Source organism: Carya illinoinensis, chromosome 12 (genome assembly GCF_018687715.1).
Source record: "Carya illinoinensis cultivar Pawnee chromosome 12, C.illinoinensisPawnee_v1, whole genome shotgun sequence".
Taxonomy (NCBI): Eukaryota; Viridiplantae; Streptophyta; class Magnoliopsida; order Fagales; family Juglandaceae; genus Carya; species Carya illinoinensis.
The window spans coordinates 22,015,961-22,022,422 of NC_056763.1; the positions used below are offsets into that span (position 1 = coordinate 22,015,961).

At 36.2% G+C, this 6,462-nt stretch overlaps 2 long non-coding RNA genes across 3 annotated transcripts; one reads left to right on the forward strand and one right to left on the reverse strand.

Annotated features, from left to right (window-relative positions):
- LOC122289594 lies at positions 1 to 3,616 on the reverse strand. Of its 2 annotated transcripts, none has more exons than XR_006236195.1 (3): positions 3,476 to 3,616; positions 3,332 to 3,394; positions 1 to 44 (listed from the first exon to the last, which is right to left on the reverse strand). It is a non-coding gene; the product is annotated as an uncharacterized LOC122289594 (long non-coding RNA). The 2 variants fall into 2 exon arrangements; XR_006236194.1 differs by lacking the exon at positions 1 to 44 and adding an exon at positions 3,141 to 3,239.
- Positions 3,617 to 4,364: 748 nt separating this feature from the next.
- On the forward strand, positions 4,365 to 6,243 carry LOC122289596. The gene is made up of 2 exons (XR_006236196.1): positions 4,365 to 4,587; positions 5,801 to 6,243. It is a non-coding gene; the product is annotated as an uncharacterized LOC122289596 (long non-coding RNA).
- The last annotated feature ends 219 nt before the right edge of the window (positions 6,244 to 6,462 follow it).

Sequence of the window (6,462 nt, forward strand, 5' to 3'; positions counted from 1 at the left end):
ATCAGAGATTCTTCAGAAAATATCTCTGGAAATTTCTCAGCAGGCTGAAACATCAATGATCCACAAAAAATTCAGTACGTTTGATTTCGTGGCGAAAAATAAATAAAAGAAGGCAATGAAATTTTCGCCACAAAATTTCCCCCAACCCTTTCCCAACAAAGCAAAATTTCCCCCATCCCCCAAGTTAGGAATTTACAGGGATATCTAATCTGCGCCCCTCCCCCAAGGTCCTTGTCCCCATCCTTATCTCTCCACCTACATATACACTCTTTTATAAACTTGCTACTATTTGAAAAGTTAAAAACATATTATTGAATCTTGGGCATAAAATAACACATTAAAAAAGCAACTTGAAGATAATACTTTGCAAATAGAAATAAACAAATAATAAATGGCAATCCAAACTATATAAGCGACTAGATTTAGGTATAAAAGTACAGGGATATAGAAGAGAAGGGATTTTTGGAGGGTATCACGCCCAGAAAATTAGGGTTTCCTTTCTGGCTTGTAGAATTAGGTTATGTGCTACCTTAAGTAAGAACCTTTTGTGATATGCGCGTATGTCTGAATTTTTTATCTTCTCATTAGTTATTTGCTGATTTATTTATTACGGATGTGTTTGAATAATTACAAAGGAGGGAGATAATTATGGGAGAGATTTGGCCTGCCTTGGATTGTGGAGAAGTTAAAAAAGGACGTAAATATTTCCAAAAATATTCAGATCTATGAAGAACAGTTGGGAGCTGTAGAAGACATAAACACATAATCCAGCAGACAGATCCTTATTTTTGTAAGTTCTGCCATTTATTGAATGGTTCATAGAGCCAAAAAGAAATCCCAAAAACTGCTACTAGCCTAGGCATTTCTTCAGTCAGGTTTTGTGATAAAATTAAACCCTAGCCTATGCCTAGATCTGCTGCCCCTCTGTTGCTCTCAAACCCTAAGCAGAATTCCGAAGGAATTTCGTCAATTTTCTCTTCTAAATTCCTTAAAAAACAGAGCAGAATATCTTCCGTATCAATCTGCCCAGACTCGTTATTGTTTCTGAAAACCCAAATTCCAAGAAAGGAGTTTTCTTCTTCAGATTTGCTGCACCCTTGAATAAGAATTCCAACAATTTTCGTCAATGTCCCTCTTGAAACCAAAAAAGTGACAAAGCTGTGTCATAAAAAAGGTGATGAAAGTACTCTATAGGGTTTGGACGGCTGTCCAAAAAATGCAAATTGTGGAGATGCATCAAACGATCCCACCGCACCACTTCTCTCAAAGCCAAATAATACAACAGAAACTCACAATTGGCTTGATAATACACCTTTCATATGTTCAACTTACAGAGAACACCCAATTCCCCTGATCTTATTCTGCTATCCAAGCTTTCTTTGCAATAAGAGATGAGTCTAAAATTTGCCTCACCCTAATGAAATCATTATGAGATAGGGAGATAATCTTTTCCACCATCAGTTTCAACCAATTAGCAAGGACTTTACTGATGATTTTGTAGAGCCCCGCGCATTAAGACTTGCATGTCTTAAGTATTTAATATAAACTGCCCCTGCCTTCTTTGGGATATGGGATTATAAATATTGCATCATGCTTTTTAGAAAATCGTCCCTTAGAATGCAAATCATGGAAAACTCTCATAAAGTCTTCTTTCACCACCTCCCAACAATCTTGGAAAAAAGCTATAGAATATACATCGGTTCTGGGGCTTTATCTTAATTCAGTTCTTTTACTACCTCATGAATTTTTTTTCCTCAAATGGCATTTTCTATTAAACCGCCGCCTCTGCTTCTAGTTCCTTAAAATCCAAGCCATCCAACTTGGGTCTCCAGTTGAACTGTTAAGTATATAATCTCTAGTAAACTGCACTATGTGATCAATTATCTGATGATGGTTGGATAGTTCTACGTCATTTCCACTCAAGAACTCAATAAAATTGCTTCATCAATGCAAATTAGCCACCTGGTAGAAAATCTTTGTGCACCTATCACCCTCATTTAACCATAAGGCCCTTAATTTTTGTCCCCAGCTAATCTCTTCTGCAAGTGTAAGCCTCTTCATCTCACTACTAGTGAAGCCATTCTAAGTTTTTCAACATCTAATGCATTTCTCTCCTCAATAGATTCAAAAGTGCTCAATGAATTCATAAGGATCTTCCTTTTGTCTCCCCAAATGGCCAAACACTTGCTCGTTCTAATCTTTCAATATTGGCTTTCAGAGTTTTGAGTTTGCAATCCAGGACACAACTTGGTCAACCTTAAAAGCATTATGAAGCCCACCACCCTTTCACCCTTTCCATGAAGCCCTTGGATTTCAGCCATATGTTCTCTAACTTAAAGTACCTTTTAATCTTTTGAAAATGCTTGCAACCATGGAGAACGGGAAAGTGATCCACACAAAGTTTTGGAAGTCTGCATTAGGCCACTTCAGCGGACTTCGCCTCCCAGCCAGGGGAAAGGAGGATTCTATCGACTGGGGACAAAAGAAGGCACATTTTGGTTATAGACCATGAATAGGTACCCAGGGCAAAAGAAAGAGCAATGGGCTTTTGCTGAAAAATGGGTAATGTTGAAATCTCCTGCAATGCACCATGGCATTCCCCTAACTGATCATACCTGCCCAACTCATTTCTTTATCCCCACCTCTACATAACCAGAAGTTAAACTACTTTTGAATTTAAATTTTCAAATTATTATATGGATTCCATTTTAGTTACCCAAAAAAATATCAAATACTAGATCTATGAATCCCAATTTCCATAAAAAATGTATTAATGACAAACTTCTATGTTTTTAACCAGCATATGCTTTTCGAATAACTTGCCAAGACAAAATGAGAACAGCTGAAGGACAACAGCTTATAAGATATGCCTCACTTTCCAGTGCTTTGAACTGTAATGATATAGATCCAAATGGCTGGGCATAATTGCATCCACCAGGATTCATTGATAGGACAAAACACTCCAAATGGCTGGGCAATTTTACCAGGACACACATATATAATTCTGAAATTTTAAATCAATCCCTGACCATTTAATGCAATTTGTCCTTCAACTCAACATATAATTTTTGTTAGTTTCTTGCTACAGCACAAATTCTGGAAACTTATTTGCTGTTAGTCATAACTATGGCAATACCTGATGAGAAATGCAATTGAACATCCTTTTAGTAATCACCCTATTATCGTTCCTTGACGTGGCATCAAATGATTAGAAAATACTATTGGTTATATTTTATTACCTGCCAATCATTTGATGTCATATCACGTGATAATAAAATGATGATAATCAAAAGGATGATCAATAAAATAAATAAATAATGAAATAAAGTACCTGAGCAAGAAAACCTCCAACGGCTGGACCGAGGACTAATCCAATGCCCCATGATGTGCTAATCTGTTAAAAGGAAAAAGAAAACTCCTTCACTATTATGCTTCATAGTCCAAAACCCTACAAAGGAGGGGGAAAATTCCTTACAATTGACATTCCCAAAGCTTGATATTCTTTACGGCAAATTTCTGAAGCGTATGCCTTGTTATAGACAAAAACTTGACATATTAACATGTAATCCAATTACATAAATTGCACAACAATAAATAGCAGTGCTTATCATATATATGTAGAACATGATGGTTATCATCTTGGACATCAAATGACAATTATTTGTGTGACACATTAGTTTCTTTTATCAACCACTTAAAATGACAATCACTTAAAATGTGCCACATAAAAAGTGTGATTGAAAATGATAAAATAAAAATGAAGAGCATTACTTTTTACAGAACTAATGTTTCCTTTCCATATAACGATTATTCATTGCAAAATAAATTGTTGCACACAGATGGGATTTTGGCGCTCTCGATCAGTTACCCAAATACATGAAGATATGCTTCAAGGCTCTGTATGATATCACTGAGGAAATTAGCCAAAAGATAGATCAAAATCATGGCTCGAACCCACTAGACTCTCTAAGAAAAATGGTAAATGTCCATGAATCATGACAATACTTTGCTAATTCCCACATGTTCCTTCTCTACACTCGCAACATCTCGGTGAAAATGATAAAAATGACAACTCTATATATAATCTTTGCAGTGGGCTAGTTTGTGCAATGCTTTTCTAGTTGAGGCACAATGGTTTGCTTTAGGGCAATCACCAAAGTCGAGAGACTATTTGGAGTAGGACTGTTCATACGGGCCGGATTTTATCCGGCCCGGTCCGGAATCCGGTTTTACCGGATTCCAGTTCCGGGTTTTCCGGGCCGAAATCCGGATTGTAAAATCCGGACTCAAGCGGTCCGGATACGGGTTTAAAATCCGGGTATCGCTTCCCCCCCCCCCCCCCCCCCCCCCCCCCCCCCGAGCCCCGGCTAAATATCCCCCCCCCTCTCTCTCTCTTTCTCTCGTTCATCTCAGAGTCAAAATTCAGAAACCCTAGCCGCTGCTCATCTCGTTCATTTTTTCTCACCCTCGATCTCTCTCTCTTCTCACCCTCTCTATCTTGCATCGTTAGATACCTTGGAATGAGATGATGAAATGGTACGACTTGTGTAGGTTTTGTTCAGGTAAGATCTGTGCTACGACATTCAGGTAAGATCTGTGCTACGGCTACGACATTTTGTGCTAGATCTAGGTTATTTTGTTAAACATGGGTATAAAGTATATGCTGTTAGTTTGATAGATCTGGGTTTGTGTTTGATTTTTCCTTCTTTTTGGGTTTGTGTTTGATTTGTCTCTGCCTCTCTCTCGGTTGGTTTTTTTTTTCGGTTTAAGTACCTGATTAGTGATGTGCTCCCACGATTTGTCTGTGTTGTTAGCATTATTCTGCCTGTTTGGTTTGAAAGAAAATGGTCCTTCGGGGGACATGGAGAAGTGTCCATGGTAGCTGCTTGGTTCTTTTTTTATGCTCTAAAACATTATAATTTGAAGTCAGTCCATATTTTAAGGCTTGAAATACGAATTCTCCAGACATTTTTCAACTCCTTTTATAATTAACTTGGGGAAAAACTTCTCAAATGTCATAAATTCTGCATGTTTTCCATAAAAACTGGTCAAGATTAAAATGGTAGAGCACGAATAACACAGAGCCCTATAAAGTTCAGCCCAACTACCATTACCAACTACAATCACTTGTACAAAGAGTAAGCCCATACCGACTAAACCCACTATTATTCTATGAGATATAAAAAGAAGAAACTAAATAAAGCAATAGAAAAGCGAAGAATTAATGTATTGTATTTAAATTCATTACTAATCCCACTCAGATTGACTAGATGAGTCAGAACTCAGTGAATCTCTCTTCACAGGGCATCTTCCCATAAAATATTTTTATGTTTTGTCAAAGCTCTTTTTTGTTCAATTTTTTTGCTGGAACTAACATTGAATTCTTTATTTATTTGTTCTATTTTTGCTAGTGACTGTCATTTGGGTTTGGTGGTTATGATTAATAATTAATATTTCTAGATAGGAAGTTGTAAAACATTGTAGCAGCAGTTGTGTTCCTCATGATTGTGCACATTCATAGAATTTGCATTAGGATTGTGATGAACATATATATATAGGATTTGTAGCAGCAGTTAATTTCTAATTGTCAATGTTCTTAATATTAATTCAATGACTTTCTGCATTGCCCTGTTTGAGCATATAATATAGTGTTTTGTTTACTGCATGGCAATCTCTTCATCGGCCAAACTAGCCAATCTAAGATCACAGAACACCTCTTCGCCCACCAACGCACTCACTTGTCCAGAAATTTTGGTTGGATTCTATCTGACCCTTTTGGTTTTTTGTCTCTCTTTTGCAGCTAAAGTCCAGTAACTTCACGTGTACGAGTTCAACAAGCATGATCGTGGAAGCCCTGCCTACCTACAATTTACTATTAATAAATGGTATTAATAGTAAGACTGTTTTTATTTTTTTGAGTGGAGGTTTATGTATGGGTTTAGGACAGGAAAGAGCCATTGTCTTTGGCTGCCAAAGACACGTCTGTCTCTTTGCTATTTAGATATTTTGGCATTGGCACTAGATTTTGGTCCTGTTTGGTCGATTTATGAGCCAGTGATGCTATATAGTATAGACTTCTTTGTCAATATGTCTAGGGAACAAAAAAGAAAGAAAGAAAGAAAGTAAACAATAGTACTTAGTCAATGTGGTTCATCATTTGCTTGGGAGAAGAAGTGTCAATATCATTTGTAATGTAATATGTATAAATATCAAATAATATAATATGTAGTGATTGCATTTTTATTTTTTTGCATGCATTTACATGATTGATATTAAATTTATTTTTTTCAGATGCATTTAGTTAAAAATAATAATTAGTTTTATATATAAAAGAATATCCTTTTCAACCATTTTTTTCTTGAAAAATTTGTAATAGAATATAGGCTTTAAGGTAAAAAAAACTGCTTTTAAAAGAAATTTAATAATGTAGGTAAATATAGGTTTTTGTAATAAAAAAAAAAA